At 43.6% G+C, this 18,652-nt stretch overlaps 1 long non-coding RNA gene across 1 annotated transcript; it reads right to left on the bottom strand.

Moving 5' to 3' along the window:
- Positions 1-2,607: 2,607 nt before the first annotated feature.
- On the bottom strand, positions 2,608-16,713 carry LOC117594928. The gene is made up of 3 exons (XR_004576202.1): positions 16,686-16,713; positions 2,768-2,883; positions 2,608-2,641 (listed from the first exon to the last, which is right to left on the bottom strand). It is a non-coding gene; the product is annotated as an uncharacterized LOC117594928 (long non-coding RNA).
- Between the last annotated feature and the right edge of the window lie 1,939 nt (positions 16,714-18,652).

The raw sequence follows: 18,652 nt of genomic DNA, 5'->3' as shown, positions 1-18,652 counted from the left end.
GTGTTGCCTACAGAAATAGACTGAGAGACCATTTTGCAGGTGTTTTGGGTTAATTAGCTGATTAGAGTGTGGCACCAGGTGTCTTCAATATTGAACCTTTTAACAATATTCACATTTTCTGAGATACTGAATTTTGTGTTTTCATTAGTTGTCAGTTATAATAATCAAAATTAAAAGAAATAAACACTTGAAATATATCAGTCTGTGTGGAATGAATGTATAAATTATACACGTTTCACTTTTTGAATGGAATTACTGAAAAATATTTTTTCTGATATAACATTTTTATGACCAGCTCCTGTATATGCAGCCTTCACTGTCTGTTTAATTATTTGAAAGTGAGCTACATTAGGGTTGTGTCACGTACAAGGTTGTGGTAGTGGAAGGACACAGGCACAGAGTCGATGTTGTCCCAATAATCCATGTTTTAATAAAGGAAAAACCAAACACAACAAACAAAAAGCAGCAACCAGTGACGTGGGCTTAACTGAAAACAGGCAAACCAAAATGAACCACATTGGCATGGCCAACACAATGAACTTAAATATGGTCCCCAATTGGAGGCAATGATCAACACCTGCCTCCAATTGGGGAGACCAATTGGCTAGATGCCACCTCCTGTCCTGTCCTGGCTATGCCCTGAGCCCAGTGCAGAGATGGATTGGGGCACAGCCAGGACGTGACAGTTTGGAGTGAATATAATCAGGATAGTATCTCCAGCAGCAGATTTGGAGAAACCTGGGGCCTGTTGCACAAAACTAGAATGAAGAAATCCAGGATAACTGAAAAAGCACAGCTTGACTTAGTGTGATCCGCTCATCGCGGCTTAATCAGTTGCACGTTTGCCGAGCCAGGATGAGAAGGTGAAGCTATGTCAAGCCAGGTGTAAATAGTCGGGATAAGTGCACGTCCACGGCTTTCTTAAATAGACCACTGTATCGATCACAGATTTACTAATGCAGAGATGGAGAAGACGCGTGCGGCATATTCTTCACCCGCTGAGCAGCAACTAATTATGGTAAGTTATGAGGCGGTAAAGCATATAATATGCAGAAAAGGAAATACGGCACCAGCTCCAGACTTCACCCCAGCTGAGGTAATGGCCCTTGATTTAAACAAAGGAAGGCCTGTGATGGAAGGGATTCAGGGTGGGACAGCTACAGGCTCTGTTCCACCTGCAGAAACTGCCCTCTTCATACTGCACATCAAACACAATCAACCATTTATGGGCATATGTGGACTGTCTGACCTTGTTGTGTCTTGCAGTGTCCAGTGACACAGTCACTCTCCTGCCACCAGACGATGATCCAGTGAGTATTATTTATTAAAAGCATATGGCTTGGCACATCCTGTCAATACATTCTATTTAATATGGCAGGGAGAAGGGGCTTTTGCAGCATGGGAAGGGGCTGCTGCAGCTGATGATGAGGAGACTGTGTCACTGGACTCCAGAAGGCCTGAGGTATCATGTCAATCTTAGGGAAACACTGATGTATCACTCAGAAATGTATGTATGTAACAGGATCCAGACGTAGTACAGTCTGATAGCATGCCTGGCAACATAATAAGTATGGGCTAATGGAAATCTAAATTATGCACAATTCCTGCTGTGCTAATCAGTGGGTGGTTTACAGAATTCACAAACTGTAAGATGTCTGTATACACGACATCTGAAAAAGCAAATAAAGCTGGCAGATGCACAGATTGCTGTAAGCAAAAGGACTCTCCAGGATCTGGACCTTGGTATAGAAATCAAGAAGAAAACACTGAGGAAACTGGATCTGGAGATACAGAAACTAGAAAAAGTTAGTTACTTCAATCCACACTGTAAGCATATCTGTAAAACAATGTATTAATCATGTTTCTCTTCTCTCTCCCAAGCTCCAAACTGACAAGTGACAGCACTAAAATAAAAAGCTTAAGAAGCATTGTGGTGTTCCCTGTGTGATGAATGTACACTACACTATGCAAAGTTATTGGTTCAGTGAGGTGATTTGAAAATTGAGGTTATGAAACCAAAGTAAGCTACTATAATATCAAATAAAACAGGCCTAATTAAGGAGTAACACAAACTATCCTTTATTAGAGAAGGACAAGACAATGAAATCACTCATCTGAAATAATTAATGTATTGGTCTCTGAGCAGACTGCCATTAATGTCATCTGGGAATATAGCTGCATTGTCCCATTCAATCTCCGGTGCCACTGCTGGACCCCTTTCCTTCCTCAGACCGGCAATATTATGTAGGACCGTGCAGGCTACAGTAATGTCACAGGCCCTGTCTGGGGTGACCCTCAGGTGGTGGAGACACTGAAATCATGACTTGAGAAGGCCAAATGCCATCTCAATTCAGGCCCTTGTTCTTGCATGGGCAAGATTGTATCCTTGCGGTGCTGCTGTCTGAGGGTCTGCAAGGGGAGTGAGAAGGTATGTCTCACAGGCATAACCCTTGTCTCCCAGCAGAATGCCAGAGAATTCACCTGAGAATACAAAAAATGTAATCATTACAACTACAAAGTAAAACATTTGACGCAATTGTGTTTATCAGTGAAATGTGTGTGGGCTACCTTGCGATAGTCGCTGGGAAATGGTACTGGACCTAAAAACTCGGGAGTCATGGACGGACCCAGGCCACTTTGCCTCCACATTGGTAATGATGCAGGCAGCATCACAGATCATGTGAAACAATGCAATGTTTCCTATTCAGTATACATTTCATGCACAGAATACATTTGGGCTAGTTGACAGTAACTAAATAATTTTTACCTGAACATTGATACTGTGGAAGGATTTTCTGTTGACATAATCTCCCTCGTGGGCCCCTGAGCGGCGTTTATTGCGGATCTGTGTGCAGTCCAGCGCACCAATGACATTAGGGAAAGCTGTAACACAAAATAGTCTGAGTATATCCTGTGACTGTTGTAATGTAACACGTTTTTGTAATCTGTAATTCATGTTACATGCAATCTTGTAGAAATCCTTTTTGATGAAGCACATTCTTCTGTGGCCAGGGAAGGTAATAAAGATGTGTGCCAAGGACTTTAGTGCTAAACACTCACTTCTGACACCATGGCAAATAGTGCCTTTATTTAGAATTTCGGCATCACCCACGGCATTTAAAAACATGCCATCCATCCATCCATCTTCTACCGCTTATCCGGGGCCGGGTCGCGGGGGCAGCAGTCTAAGCAGGGATGCCCAGACTTCCCTCTCCCCAGACACTTCCTCTAGCTCTTCCGGGGGGACACCGAGGCGTTCCCAGGCCAGCCGGGAGACATAGTCCCTCCAGCGTGTCCTAGGTCTTCCCCGGGGTCTCCTCCCGGTGGGATGGGACCGGAACACCTTCCCAGGAAGGCGTTCCGGAGGCATCCGAAAAAGATGCCCAAGCCACCTCAGCTGACCCCTCTCGATGTGGAGGAGCAACGGCTCTACTCTGAGCTCCTCCCGGGTGACCGAGCTTCTCACCCTATCTCTAAGGGATCGCCCAGCCACCCTGCGGAGAAAACTCATTTCGGCCGCCTGTATCCGGGATCTTGTCCTTTCGGTCATGACCCAAAGCTCATGACCATAGGTGAGAGTAGGAACGTAGATTGACTGGTAAATCGAGAGCTTCGCCTTGCGGCTCAGCTCTTTCTTCACCACGACAGACCGATACATCGACTGCATTACTGCAGAAGCTGCACCGATCCGTCTGTCAATCTCCCGTTCCATCCTTCCCTCACTCGTGAACAAGACCCCTAGATACTTAAACTCCTCCACTTGAGGCAGGCACTCTCCACCAACCTGAAGTGGGCAAGCCACCCTTTTCCGACTGAGGACCATGGCCTCGGATTTGGAGGTACTGATTTTCATCCCCACCGCTTCACACTCGGCTGCAAACCGTCCCAGTGCATACTGAAGGTCCTGGTTAGAAGGGGCCAACACGACAACATCATCTGCAAAGAGCAGAGACGAAATCGTGTGGTCCCCAAACCTGACACCCTCCGGCCCCTGGCTGCGCCTAGAAATTCTGTCCATAAAAATTACAAACAGAACCGGTGACAAAGGGCAGCCCTGCCGGAGTCCAACATGCACTGGGAACAAGTCTGACTTACTGCCGGCAATGCGGACCAAGCTCCTGCTTCGGTTGTATAGGGACCTGACAGCCCTTAGCAAAGGACCCAGGACCCCATATTCCCCAAGCACCCTCCACAAGATGCCGCGAGGGACACAGTCGAATGCCTTCTCCAAATCCACAAAACACATGTGGATTGGTTGGGCAAACTCCCATGAACCCTCCAACACCCCGTAGAGGGTATAGAGCTGGTCCAGTGTTCCACGGCCCGGACGAAAACCACACTGTTCCTCCTGAATCCGAGGTTCTACTATCGGCCGTATTCTCCTCTCCAGAACCCTGGCATAGACTTTCCCGGGGAGGCTGAGAAGTGTGATCCCCCTATAGTTGGAACACACCCTCCGGTCCCCCTTCTTAAAAAGAGGGACCACCACCCCGGTCTGCCATCCCAGAGGCACTGTCCCCGACCGCCACGCGATGTTGCAAAAAAAAACATGCCGCTTGCAAAAAAACGCAGTGCCATGCAGACCATCTGTGGGATGGTGAGAGCATGGCTTTGCGCTGTGCTAAATTCTGGGACCCAGCAGACTGCACAAATAAGGGATTCCATCTCCAGTAAATCGATACCTCTCATGCAGGTACTCGTCGGGAAAAGCTAAAAAGTCTGATCTGTCCCGAAACACCCTCTCATGTCTGAAAGCACATCTCAATATCAGCGCTTCTTCATCCAAAACGTCATTCAGAAATGGACATGCCATTTCTGGGAGAAACACAGGTGAATGGGACTTTATATATTGCCCTCATCACTGACTTCATTGAAATCCCCGTTGCAAATTCATCAACCATTTCAAACCATCTAAACTGCAATAGTAGGATTTAAATCAAACTCGTCACAGCAATAGTGACAAGTAATGCATGTTAATAACACTATAGCAGAACACATCCAGAAGACAACGGAACGACTGTTAAAGACGTTTATTTCGGATCAGAGCAGCAGCTGAATTAAGGACTCCAGGATTAATCTTAGCCTGGCTGTTAGCCTGCTCTGGAGCAGGCTAGCTGCAAAGGATAAATCTCCATGGTTACTTGGCTGGGTTTAATTCAACCTGCTTTTGTGCAACCAAGTCAAAGGTAAATTCAACCAGGATAACTTGAATATCCCGGCTTAATCCCTTATCCTGGTTTTGAGCAACAGGCACCTGGCTTACGCTATTGTGAAAACAAAGGGAACATAATATTTTGTTTGATTTTGAGGTATATGAATAGGTAATTGTCTTACTGAAATAGCCAAACTCTACACACATTAAATACAAATTAATTAGGAAATGTAAACCTATACATGTGTGCAAGCAAAACAAACACTTGGTTACAAATAAACCCAATGAATACTTTGAACGTTTTTTATTTTTACTGTAATAGTGATCAATGAGTGATGAAAGACACAGTTCTGTCACGATTTGATTTAGTGATGGAGAGGAGGAACCAGGCACAGGCGGCCTGGCAGTCAATGTAATATTTAATAAGGAAAATAAACACTGAGCACTATTAAACAAACTGAAGGTAAAGCAAAGGTTTGCACAAATGCCACTCACCACTGATATGCAACATAAACAGAGACAGGGAAACAATGACAAATGAGGGGAACAGAGGAGCAACATTTAAACACGTACTAATGACTTAATTGGGACCTGGTGTGAGAGACAATTGGAGACAAGACCAAAGTCCGGGTGAGTTCATGAACCATGGGAAACCGGGAGATGACGGAGCTGTCCGTCACCTCACCGTTACAAGTTCTCCAACTCGATATCAATTACGGCTTTAATATGCGTGCTACTCAACCATCACAGGTATCGCAGTACTTCCTACTTATTCCCACGAACGTTTTACTCTACCTCTTAGGACCGCGTAGGGCCTCTGCAGTTGAGCAACAGCACCACGTTATTCAGATGTTCCATTATACATGACCATAGAAGTGGAGACAGCTTCCCTAGGCCTATTAAACCCCTCATACAGGTGCTTAACAATTGCGTTCTGAACGCATTATATTTTGACCCCTTTGGCGTTCCATAGTTCACAGCCTAGTTTAGCAGCAGTACTACAGTTCAGAGAGTGTACAGAGTAAAGATAGAAGTATTAATGTTCAATAGGATTCAGTTATTTAATTTAATTAATGTGCCTATTTATGGGCTAAAATTACTGCCAAATGTCTTATGGGCATCTGTAAATCACCATCCCTGCTAGAGTTTCACATTTGGTAGTTGTATTTAAAGATCTGTACAAAGACTTGCAAGAAAGAACAATTGTACACATTTTTCTTTTGCAAGTATTTGGAAGAAATTTTACACATACACGACTTAAGAATTACATGAACAACTCCTTTTTTACGCAGACAAATCGGATATACGAATACAACTCACTTTCAATTGAGATCTTGTTCATTTCTAATGGGGAGGAGGGTCGTCAAAGAAATAAAGACTTGCAAGTGCATTAGATATTCCAACAAAGCAAAAGTAAAAAGTAGACTCCACCAAAAACAGTCACCATCCGGAACGCATAGTGTAGACTAAACTTCTATTAATCCAGAAAAGTAATTACTAGAATCATAAGGCTGACTAGCTAATATTTAGGCATTCTAACCATAGACTGTAAAAAAAATGGACGGCCCCTTCGCTCTTTTCCATTGGTGAAAACTGAAGCCCGATATGGCGCTGACATCTTGGACTTCCGCCTGCGCAGATAGCTTGGGACCAGTTCTGCGCAGTAGTTATGCGCAGTAGCGAGCAGGAAGTAAAGCCTTAAAGCCGCGAAATCAACGGCCCCACCCCTGTGCCCCGGCCTCACTCTCCCTCGCAGAATGCGCATACCGTAATCAATCGCAAGCACACGCTGCACTGTTTTGGAAGTGGAGTCCTGCTCCTGTGAACTTTGTCTGCTCCGTTCCACTCCAACCTCATTAAAATAAGGTAAATACAAGCAGCCTACTAACCACACATTTAAACAGAGTTCAATCAAGTCCAAGTACAGTACAACCTTTGCTTGTTAAACCTAGACGATATGTTATAGCCTAAATTACATGTTTAACCTTAATTTAGAATAGGTCTAATACAAAAATAATTGGTAACTTCTAGCTAATGATCACCTGCTAGCTATTAACATGGCTATTAACGAGGCTTGTTGTCTTTAAGCTAACGTTAGCTAGCCCATTATATTTATTTACTAATTAAATAGCTTATAAATTTAACTTACCGAAAAAAATTCAAAGATCGATTGGAAATGCCAGATCGGTTAGCACAATCTACTGCAGAACAACCCCTTATGTCCGTGTGAAATTATATCAATTATAGAAATTTTGAGATTAAATTTAAAGCTCCAATCTCCTTAGTCCTCCGAAGATCGCGAAAAAAGCCTGTTGGCGCTTCAGTGGCTCCTCGGCTCAGATAGCTGTCAATCACAGCTGTGAATCACGACGTCACACCACCGTTTTTACAGCATTAAATAACTAACTAAAAACCAACTTATTTTAAAAACAAACTCTTGAATTTACATTAGCGTGATACAAACTACAGTAAATGACAGAAACCAGCTTTGGAAAAATGATATTTGACTGCTGCCCCCGCGACCCGGCCCCGGATAAGCGGTAGAAGATGGATGGATGGATATTTGAAGGGTAATTTAATTGTTTATTTGGTCTCGCGTCCCATTAAATAACATGGGGAGGCGGGGTTTATGACCTATACTGGGACCACTCACCAGGGGGCGATCGAGACGTTTTGGCTTCACTTTTCAGGGCTTGTGCGGCATGTTTGATTCTAACGAAGAGATTGTCACACAGTTTGTGTTCCTATGGTGATCACAGCCTGCGAGAGAGGAAATAGTAGAGTGGCACCATGTAGCCACCGCTGACTGAGCGCATAGTGTACATTTACATAAATATCCAGAAACGTTATCACTAGAATCATATGGCTGACTTTATCTAGACTAATATCTAGACATTCTAACGAAGAGATCGGTACACAGTCTGTGTTCCTATGGCAATCACAGACTGTATAGTAGATTTGGAGCAAAACCGGTCACCATTACGCACTGTAGAATCAATCTTTGTTAGTGGCTGATTCCTTGATGCCCAATCACAAACGGCGCTTCTACTATGTCATAACGCTTGCAAATATGACCTCTACAGTGTAGGAATGATGGCAAGGTATAGGGGTCAATACCATATAGTGACGGAACACAACATGGCACACGCCACTGGTCACTGTTCAATAATGCCGATAACCAAAGTAGTTTTTGTTCCGTTTATGCAATACAGCTCTTTGTTTTGTTGAAGTCTAACACTTCCCCGAATTGGTTTGATGGAAAGGTGAATAACACACCAGGAGTCAGGTCAATTCCAATACCGTATATTCCATTTATTACAGAAGCTTCTGGAGACAGAGTGTCGCTGCACAATGTCTAAAGATCAGCAGTCACACAAGTATTATTTATACTCCCAATACGCCTAAAAAGCGGGGGGGTTGAGGTAGTCAAGCATGTGTGCCATTGGTCCAGTTTATGTTCTTTCCCTTATATGTGTACGTGCAGCCCAACCATCATCTTGCCCTTTGTGGTTTCTGTCTTGTCTATTCTTAATTCACCCCTGTCCAGACTGTGTGTGTTGTTAATCTGTCCCCCTCTATTTCCTGTTAGTCTGACACACAAGCTTAGTTTACTCTTCCACCCCAGCAACAGCCTAAATAAGATTTCCTGCTTTCTACTTGCAACTTTCAGTTTCAGCTTATGCTACATACTTTCAATCTCTTGCTTTATTGCTCACAACAGTTTGACAGCTTATACATTCAGTTTTCAACCCAAAATGTTTTAGAACATATTGCGCTACCGATCCTCTTCTGCTATCTACTGGCCGTTTGTCAAATGTGCATCGCTCATTTTCATAAAATTGTGGTCCATTTCAAGGTTGAAGAACACAAATTTTTGGGGAACCTATATTTTTTACATTGTATTATTCATTTTATTCATAAGTTCTAGCCTAAAACACTCTAATATGACAGTAAATGCATTCTGATATCAGGAAAAGCCATTGAAACTAAACTTCATCATGGTTTCAAATAACACTGCACTGTTTTATAGCTAGTACCCTGACATTTGGTCTTGATTAGTCCTGTAAATTGATAATATTGATAGGCACCAAACTTTTTTTATTTTTCATGTCCATTTATGTTTGATACATGTCAAATTGTTCAAAACACCCCTTAATGATAAAAAATCATTTGAGTTCCATGACGTCGCCCGGTATGGCGCAGCCGGGGGCCCCACCCTGGAGCCAGGCCCAGGGTTGGGGCTCGCACGCGAGCGCCTGGTGGCCGGGCCTTTCCCCATGGGGCCCGGCCGGGCATAGCCCGAAGGAGCGACGTGGGGCCGCCTTCCCGTGGGCTCACCACCCACAGGAGGGACCATAAGACGTTATCAATCGCATGGTATTACACAGATGCAAGCCTCTGCCCTTTCGCATGGATTAGAATGGGTTGACCTTTCAAAACAAGCATTGATCAGAGAATAAAATGTAATCTCCTGATCAAAAATTGACCTATTGTAATCCTGGTTCTATGAATGATAGTCAATCTACCACGCCACACCACACCATGACCTTTCCGGGTCAGCTAATAGGAGCATTATAACAATTTAACCAGTCAGGCGTGGGCATGAAGTCAATGACAGTATCACTCAATAACACTGTTGCATTCCCACGCCTCCCCCTCTTTTAATCAAACTGAAGCATATTTACAGCCCCACAAGTGACAAGGAAGGGTGGTAGATTGACTATAATTCATAGAACTGCAGTTACAATAGGTAGCCCTCGTTCTATTTCATTTCTAGTCAATCTACCACAACATATGAATCACATATACCAAATAAGTCACGAGGGGAATGTTAAAGGAGTAAGGTAATTTGACATACATTGGATATAAAAAGTCTACACATCCACTTATTCCATTCTTAATGTGAACAATTCAATTGAAAAACAAACTGAAATCTTCAAGGGAGAAAAACCTTACAATAACCTGGTTGCATAAGTGTGCACACCCTCTTATAACTGGGGATGTGGCTGTGTTCAGAATTAACCAATCACATTCAAACTCATGTTAAATAGAAGTCATTACACCTGCCATCATTTAAAGTGACTCTGATTAATCACAAATAAAGTTCAGCTATTCTAGTAGAATTCTCCATACATTTTCTTAGTTGCATCTCAGAGCAAAAGCCATGGTCCGCAGAGAGCTTCCAAAGCATCAGAGAGATCTCATTGTTGAAAGATATCAGTCAGGAGAAGGGTACAAAATAATTTCCAAAGCATTAGATATACCATGGAACACAGTGAAGACAGTCATATCAAGTGGAGAAAATATGGCACAGCAGAGACATTACCAAGAACTGGACGTCCCTCCAAAATTTATGAAAAGATGAAAAGAAAACTGTTCAGGGAGGCTTCCAAGAGGCCTACAGCAACATTAAAGGAATTGCAGGAATTTCTGGCAAGTACAGGCTGTGTGCTACAATCTCCCGTATTCTTCATATGAATGGGCTATGGGGTAGGGTGGCAAGACAGAAGCCTTTTCTTATAAAGGAAAAACATCCAAGCCCGGCAGAAGTTTGCAAAAAAAAATATCAAGTCTCCCAAAAGCACATGGGAAAATGTGTTATGGTCTGATGAAACCAAGGATGACATTTTTGGCCATAATTCCAAAAGGTATGTTTGGCGCAAAAACAACACTGCATATCACCCAAAGAACACCATACCCACAATGAAGCATGGTGGTGGCAGCATCATGCTTTGGGGCTGTTTTACTTCAGCTGGAACTGGGGCCTTAGTCAGGGTGGAGGGAATTATGAACAGTTCCAAATACCAGGGAATTTCGGCACAAAACCTTCAGGTGTCCGTTAGAAAGCTGAAGATGAAGAGGAAGTTCACCTTTCACCACGACAACGACCCAAAGCACACGTCCAAATTCACAGCATGAAGAAGATTAACGTTTTGGAATGGTCCAGCCAGAGTCCTGACCTGAATCCAATTGAACATCTGTGGGGTGATTTGAAGAGGGCTGTGCAAAGGATATAGTCCTCGCAATCTGATAGATTTGGAGTGCTTTTTCAAAGAAGAGGGGGCAAATATTGCCACGTCAAGATGTGCCATGCTAATGGACTCCTACCCAAAAAGACTGCTTCAAAAGGTGCTTCAACAAAGTATTAGTTTATGGGTGTGCACACTTATGCAACCAGGTTATTGTACTTTTTTAAAAATGTTGTCAAAGATTTCAGTTTGTTTTTCAATTGAATTGTTTACGTTATAGGTCACATTAAAGGTGGAAAAAGTTTTGACATGATTTATTTTTGTATCATTCTTTTACATCACAAGAACCTGGCATTTTAACCTTTTCACGCGTGAGATTCAAATATTCCTTACTGACACCCCAGCGTGAGTTTTTTTGCGCGTGACTTCAGTATTGTCTCCAGCATTTGAACTCACGCCAGCATTTGAACAGTCACCTTGCTAGGTAAGGAACACTACATGCATTGCATTGCAAGCTTCTCTTGTTGACTCGAATTCTAAGAGCTGCAAAAGTTGGTTGATTTATAACTTTAGCTAGCTAGAAAACGTCAGCTAACCGCTAGCAAACGTCAGCTACCGGCTAACTAACAAATCGTGACCAGTAATTCAGTGCAGTGAAAATAAATAAATTCCATAAAATGCATACAACGGGTAGCGTAACTTCTAGAAAGTTTTTGCAATGGTTTTGATCGGTAGTAGTCGCTAATATAATTCGTTTTTGTGTATTAGTGAGTAAGTAACACTTCTTGTCCTGATTTGAATGCTTTCTACCTGGTTAATGTCATTGTATGGTCTTGAAACAATTACAATCAGGAAATTTATAAACACTGTTATAAACACTGTTTGAGCTAAATGTGAGTAAATAATAGCAGTGGTTTTACCAGCCATTGTTACGTTACTTGTAGCTAGGCATGCTAATGGTGCGTTCTAAACAAGACGTTCTAATCACACCAGTGTGATCGTACGCTTCAGGGACCACTCTTGCCTGATCACACTGGTGTGACCGTATGCGTCAAACGGTTAACAATCGTGTGTAGACTTTTTATATCCACTGTACACCTAGAACAACATCATACCCACTGAAGCCACTAGGGAATCCATATGGCAGTGATGAATTAGCATGTACTAAAAACTCTTGCTACATAATAAAACCTACAGTGATACAGTGAAACCTGTAAGGTTAGTGAAAAACATCCCAAAGGAAACAGAAATAAACTTATGTTGTGTAGTTTATTGAAACTGACAATTAACAACAATAATGACATGGCCCTGTGCGGACAGCACCTGTTCAAGGATAAAAGGTAGAAAACTGAAATATGGACAACATTAATTAAGAATTTTTATTTGTCAACATCCAACAACCATATCTCAAAACAGCAACAACCCATTCTTGGGATTAATTCAACAAAAAAGAAGATATACACAACACCACCGGAATGTAACCACTACACCTCCCCTGGAAAGCAAACTAGGAAACATAGAAACATAGATTCTGCTGCTACCCCCAAAACCATGGAAGACATAGACCGAGATGATACCACATTCAAACAGTAGAATCTGGCAAAAGTCAAAAGAGAAGCCAAATTGGCTGCCGCACAGATATCCCCCAACAAAACTCCTCTCAGAAACACCCAGGAAGTCACTACTGCCCTTGTAGAATGAGCAACAACTTGTGAGCGGGGGGGGGGGCTTACCTGCCCTACTGTATGCCAGGGAGATTGCATCAACAATCCAATAACAAGTCCTTGGCTCGACAAGGCATTGCCTTGGGTCCTTTCTCCATAGGAAACAAACAAGGATTCCCAGATTCCCTTTGTGCGTTTGACATTGTGTTTCAGAGCCCTAACTGGGCACAGCCTGTGCTATCTCAATCCCTCTTCTGACGAATACGGAAGGGGGATGGAAAGCGTCCAACACTAAGAGACGGGAAACAAAGCCTCGACCAAGTGTTTTCAGTTGCAAAGCTGGTTTAGGGAGGAGCCGAACTGAAGAGTCCCCCACCCCAATCTGAGGCAGACCTCATTAACTGACAACGCACTCAGTTCACTGACTCATTTTGCTGACACAATCGCCAAAAGGAGAGCTGTCTTCATGGAGAGAACTTTTTATCACACCCCTAACAATGGTTCAAAGGGCAGCTCACAGAGTGCATTGAGGACTACTCTCAAATCCCAAGACGGTAGCAGGGATTTATCAGAAGGCCGTAGTCTCCTCACCCCTTTCAGAAGCTGGGAGGCCAAGGGGTGGGGCCCGGGAAAAGCACCCTCAATTCTCTCATGCCCTGCAGAGATGGCAGATAGATACCCCTTAAATGTAGATTCCACCAGCCCCTTGGAAACAACACTCTCGAGGAAATCCAAAATTACATGACATGGGACATGAAACTGGGTCTTCTCACACCATATGGCACCAAATAAGGAAACTCCTCCACTTCCCTCTGTACAAAACCTTTGTAGAGGGGGCTCGAGAGGCCTGTACAGTATTTACACCCTCCGATGTCAACCCAAGCTTCTGCAAATGCTTCAGTTCAAGGGCCAAACATGAAGACAGAATCTGAGGCTTCGGATGCCAGATTAAGCCTTGGGCCTGAAAAAGTAGGTACGCTCTGAGTTGGAGGGCCCAGGGGTTCCCCTCCAGCATCTTCCACAGATCGGCCATCCACGGCCTGTGGGGCCAATTTGGGGCTATCAATGACACCCTCAAAAAGGCAGAGGCTTTAGGGAGTGATTGAGGTGTTTCAGATTCAGGATAGCCCTGGCCTCTGAAACCTCCATCCTTCTTGGGGATGAGGAAGTAACCACTGCTGTGGCCTGGGCTTGAACGCTGAGCCACCTGCTGGACGGCAACGGGGCTGCGGCCTATAACATTGGCGAGGCTGCTGTGTGGCAGGCTGAGGCTGTTTTGCAGGACTGTGAAAAGATCTCTGTTCCACAACCCATCCCCTATTATAACAGGAAGGGAAGACCACCCGGGGCGGCCCTATGGAAACTGGGTTGCCACATGGCCCAGGTCCTCTCGCTTGCCTTCTGAGATTTTTCGAGGGCAGCTTCGGCTGTCTGTCCAAAGATCTATCCTGGCCCACATGCTTGCTAGTCCAAAAGTGTGGCCCACTTTGGGGGCCTCCCCGGACCCATGATTGGAAACATCTACAAGGTTACCCAGGGCAGTGCGTGGAGCAGTAAATGTAGTGGGGTGTGACCAGGACGACTGCAGCTCATGCACAAAGTCAATGTGCCCTGTTTTGGTCTCTTTGACACATGATCAAGAGCTGAGACTTCAGCCTGAGGTGTGGGAGGGGGGAGATTAGCTCTCGAGGCTGCACGCATTACAACCCCTTTGATAGTGTCATCCAAAGGGTCTGTACTCACCGTTGTGTCACTAAGGAAGGGCGATGAATCCCCGTCGTCCCCATCACCTTCATCACTGGAAGATCCTTGCTCAAACTCTTCAGGTCCCAGAGGTTATCTGAAGCAGCAATGGACATGGCGTCCGGGTGTTTGTGCTTAATGTGATCCCCCTTCTCATAAGGGTGATGCATGGAAAGGAGCTATTGCTGAGAGGCAGCCATATTTTTCATCAACTCCCTCATCTCCTGCATTTGTAGCTCTAACAAGGCTACGCGGGGGTCAGGGATGGCTTCTGTCCACTTCCGTTTCTCAATCCTTTTTCTCCCTAGATCAGGACCCTCCATGACAGCCGAAAATGGAGAGGACTGGCCCAAAGCCACTTCGTCTGAGGGTGAATTTAGTCTTTTTGACATGCCTAATGTAACCACTTACAAGGAACAATAAATGAAATAGAACAGCTGTGATATTACGGTATTACTATATAGGCTACACACTAGATACTAGTTATTGCTATGTAGATACAGCTATTGTATAGTATACATTGTTTTTATCTTGGGGGAGGTCTATACTCCCCTACCTACACATCCAGTAAACTGGTCCAGTCGAGCAGCAGGGAAAAGCAGTCTTGACATGTCAGAGGCAGCAACTCACCGCTAAGCAGGGAGAAAACAAGTGCATGGAGAAATTTTCAACACAACGAATGAACGATGAACGTTTGACAGCGGATTTCTACAACATGCTTCCCGATCCGGTCCTCCAGCTCAGTTCTCCAATAAACTTCTATGTGCATTCCAGAGGCGTTGCTAGGATCACAATAGATTCGGGGTGTAGCCCCCCACCCAAACCCTGTACTAAACATTAAGTATAGGGTTTTGACTGTAAATGCTGGAGGAAGATTTCGAAGTACATGCTAGCGGCCTACACATCTACATAGTCATAATATGTGATCAGAATTACAGATGAATAGATCAGGGGTTAGTTATTTATTGACTTATTTTCGGTCAAATTGAGATGCGGGGCTATTCATAAAAGACCCCAGGCCTAACGACACCACTGGTGCATTCGCAGAGAAAAATAGATCAAGGCAGGAGCATCATAAGTAAACAAGAGACCAGGCAAGCCAAGTTCAGCCAGCCCGCAATAAAAAACATTGATCGTAATAAAAAGCGGGTTGCCCACGTGAAAGTCTTTATCCACTATGCTACAGAGTTATACGTTTGATGGGTGTCGGTATAGCTTCTTTACATAATATCATTTTGTCACAAATTAACATCACGCCAAGTTTGAATATTTCGTTAGACACTATTAACCACTGAGTAACGTTTCTTATTAAGATTACCTCCACCACAAATTGCATCTATGAACTATATGGCTTTCGACAGCTTATTAGCCATTAGTTAATGACATTGATACAAGGTGACAAGGTGATATATAGGTGACTACAACAGACTTTTTCGTCAAGTGAAAAGATGAGAGAATCATGTAGCCAGTAAAGTGTTTGTCTATCCTGAACACTTCCTATTATCCTATTTATGCCTTTTAACTGTAACGTGTGTCGAACGCGAGACCTGTTGTTCTGTATTCCGCGTCTCTAACCACTACGCTATTTAACAAGGGTCGGTCGGCCGGTCAGTCAGTTGGTCAGAGACATTTGCTCTTCCAGGCCGGCTCCGCTTATGTGGTCTGGCAAAAAGACTTGTGAACGGCTAATCCAGTTTTATCGATCATTTGAATCGATCATTTGAATCGTTCATTTGAACGACTGGCAGCGGAGTTCTACCCAACCACGGAATACGCTGTTAGTTTGCAAAGAAAAATAGATCAAGACAGTTGTAACAGATAATTGGACATGTGGTAGGTCTAAAATAATTAATGTAGTAGTTGATTTTTTATTGTAATGATAAACACAGATTAAATCATACACTGAGCCGAAGCTTCGTCAGAGAGAAGAAGCAGATGAACGTGAGGGTAAGTGGACTAGGAACTGTTCACCACTAGCCATGGCGCTTCATGGCCATGGCGCACCAAGCACCAAGGGACCCAAGAGGAGGTCAGGAAAGAAAGGAGACAGGCTGGGAGATGAAAGAAAAGCAGTACTTTCAATGAAGGGTAGAGAAGTGGATTGGGGGGACTTGGTGCCAGTGCAAGGGTGGGAAGTGAATACATTTAAATTCTTACCCATTCAAGATTCACAAAAGTTGGGATGCTGTGTAAAATGGGGAAAAAAAACAGAATGCAATTATGTGCAAATCATTGAAACCCTATATTCAAAAGAAAATAGTACAAAGACAACATAACATTTTGAAAGTGAAATGTTACAGTTTCTTGATAAATATATACCCATTTTGAATTTGATGCCAACAACACATTTCAAAGAAGCAGGGACAGGGTCAACAAAAGACTGGAAAAGTTTGGTAATGCAAAAAAAAACCTGGTGGAACATTTCACAACTAATTGGCAACAGTTCAGTTACATGATTGGGAATTAAAAGAGCATCCTGGAGAGGATGAAATCTACACTGTTCCTCTGTCCACAAGGGACAAAGCTGAAAACCAATATTGGATGGCCGTGATCTTTGGGCCCTCAGGCAGCACTGCATTAAAAACAGACACGGTTCTGTAATGGAAATCACTGCATGGGCTCAGGAACACTTTCAAAAACCATTGTCTGTGAACACAGTTTGGAGTCCTGATAGCCTCCCCAGGCATGTGCTCAGGACATGTGCTCAGGGCATGTGCTAGGGAGCTGGCCGAGGTCTTCACTGAAATGTACAACCTGTCACTAGCCCAGGTGGTGGTCCCCACATGCTTCAAGATCGCAACCATTGTGGCAGTGTCGAACCAGTCGTCTGCATCTAGCCTGAATGACGTCCGACCTGTCACACTCACCCCCACGATCATGAATTGCTTTGAAAGACTAGTTCTGGCCCACCTCAAGTCCTGCCTCCCCCCAACATTAGATCCCTACCGGTCAAACAGGTCTATAGAGAACGCCATCTCCACATTTTTACACTATGCCCTGACCCACCCGGACAAAACCAACACCAATGGGAAAATGCTGTTCATAGACTTTATCTCAGCATTCAACATGGTCATCCCCTCTAGGCTGGTCAACAAACTTCATGACCTAGGGATCAGCCCTCCTCTCTGTAACTGGACTTTGGGCTTCCTAACCAACAGACCCCAGGCTGTCAGGTTAGAGATCTTCTCCTCCTCCACCCTGATACTAAACTTTGGTCTTCCACAAGACCAAAGTTTCCACAATAAAAAAGAAACAAAATAATAGCCGCAACCAGTGACATAGTGCATCAAATAGAAACAAAACCAAAATGAACCACACTGGGTGTGGCCACACATAAAACATAAATAGGGTCCCCAATTGAAGGCAACGATCTACACCTGCCTCCAATTGGGGAGACCAAAAAGGATTAGAGGTGGCTAGAGGCACCACCTTCTGTCCTGTCCAATTGGAGGCACAGTGTCTGTATAATTGGTAAACAATATAATAACTATCTGGCTAGAATACTGTGTGCTTGTTCAGCAGATGAATAAGCTGGATGAAGAGTTGCATTTAAAATATTTTAGCATGTCAGCTAATCGTTTCAACGATCTTCGGCATTGCTTGAAACCTTTTATTACACATCAAACCACCCACTTTACGCAATCCTGCTTCAGAGGACAGTTGCTATCCCTCTACCTGCAAACCTTCCTGGGATAGTAGTCACCATGCCCATGTCATCATTGGAGATACTGCTTTTCCATTGCATGTAAATCTGATGAAGCCTTTTCAAAGTAAGCAATTGTTTATTGATATTCTGAAAATATTTGGAGGGTTAAATCATAAGCAGATAATATATTAGATTAATAATAGGTTTAGGGTTATAAACTTAATACTTGTAAATGTTCTGCCTTCTATTTGCTTCCATTACACATTTAGAATTGCCATACGTATTGCATTTGCATTAATTGCACATCTATATATACCCCTTGTACATATACTTAATACTTGTAAATTGTTTGCCCTCCTCTATTTGCACTTCTGGTTAGACGCAAACTGCATTTCTTTGTGCTGTACTTGTTCAATGACAATAGATTCAACTTTGTCATTGAACAATACAAGTACAGTACAACAAAAGGCAGTTAGTC

This window comes from Esox lucius, chromosome 9, assembly GCF_011004845.1.
Source record: "Esox lucius isolate fEsoLuc1 chromosome 9, fEsoLuc1.pri, whole genome shotgun sequence".
NCBI lineage: Eukaryota > Metazoa > Chordata > Actinopteri > Esociformes > Esocidae > Esox > Esox lucius.
The sequence above is the reverse complement of the archived record's forward strand: the minus strand, read 5'-3'. Positions and strand labels throughout refer to the sequence as shown.